We start from the raw sequence: 1304 nt of genomic DNA, 5'->3' as shown, positions 1-1304 counted from the left end.
AGACTCCACCCCCCCCCCGTCATGCAATTGATGCTGTCTGATTGGGCGGGGGGGGTGCCTGTCTCTAGTTCCCTGGGAGGACACGCCTATCCAACACTCCACCCCTTCCTATGGCTCTCACAGTCTTTTCACCAATCTTCCACAAGAATCCCTGAGCCTGGGAATGGGCGACAGATGAAGGATGATCTTTCTTTTATTATGGAAAGATACTGAACCCCTGGGCCTCCCCATCATCCCTTTTCAAGATGTGGTTGTTGATCCATTTCAGTGGTGTCTCCCCTACCATAAAGACAAATGACAAGAAGTAGGCACATCTAATACAAATACGGGTGTAAATACAAATGCTTAGAAGATACCCTAGCAGGTGTACCATACTTACCTAACATAATACTGCAGTGCCTTCCCCACTGGGGCCTACAGTGTTCCCTGGCACAGGGGGTTTGCCTGGTCTACAGCACCAGATGTGTGTTCCAATCCTAGGAGTTGGTCTTATCTAATTAGAAATGTGTCAGTTTTATGTGTGTTAGTTGAGCCATTATTGCGCCATCAGGCATTGTTTGGCATGTCAATAGTGTGCAGCATATGGGGTCCATCATTGAGCAGAATTATAGGGGATCATTCTTCCCTAACCATCTTCATAGTGCCTCTGGCACTATGAAAGCCATCTGTCCAGTGGCTTGGAGTCTTCAGCTTAGTCTTGGCTCTGTCTCTCCTTTGCCCATACTCACATCATGAAGTGTCTTCAGCAACATTACCGTCATTTTTTGGTGTACAACTGATATTAGTGACAATGGCCTTTGTTAGTTTGAGGACCTCTAGGATCTCTGTGGCAAACAGGTCTTGGGGAGGGGGCAACCTACCCTGGTACTGTGATTTTTACTTAACAATTACAATTTGGGACCCTTTATTCAAAAGCTGTGGAAATAGCTTGTGTTATTTTGGGAGTCTCGGACCAACCACTTGAAGGGAGGTTTTTTTTGTCGGACACTGTGTTTCTTGCCAAACAGCCTCCAGTTATACATGTACACTAATGTTCAGACACTGTATGTCCGTTTCTCAGAGGGTTCCAGGGCCAGCACTGGTTCCCCTCTGGTTTCCCTAGCCCCCCAAGATCCATTCATCTCTATGATCTCTCCTCCCATCCAACCTCCCTCCCCAGTACAAGCACCCTCATTATCCCCACCCTCCCCCAATAACACCTGCCTCCTACCATTCCCCCTCTCCTGAGTTCCCTCCTCCCCCACCAGTATGAGTCCCTGCATGCTCCTTCCTCCTCCCCTCCCAGCTGAAAAATTCCACTTTCC

The sequence above is a fragment of the Nannospalax galili genome, unplaced genomic scaffold (assembly GCF_000622305.1).
Source record: "Nannospalax galili isolate Female #2095 unplaced genomic scaffold, S.galili_v1.0 scaffold1592, whole genome shotgun sequence".
Classification (NCBI taxonomy): Eukaryota; Metazoa; Chordata; class Mammalia; order Rodentia; family Spalacidae; genus Nannospalax; species Nannospalax galili.
Note: the sequence above shows the minus strand (reverse complement) of the source record.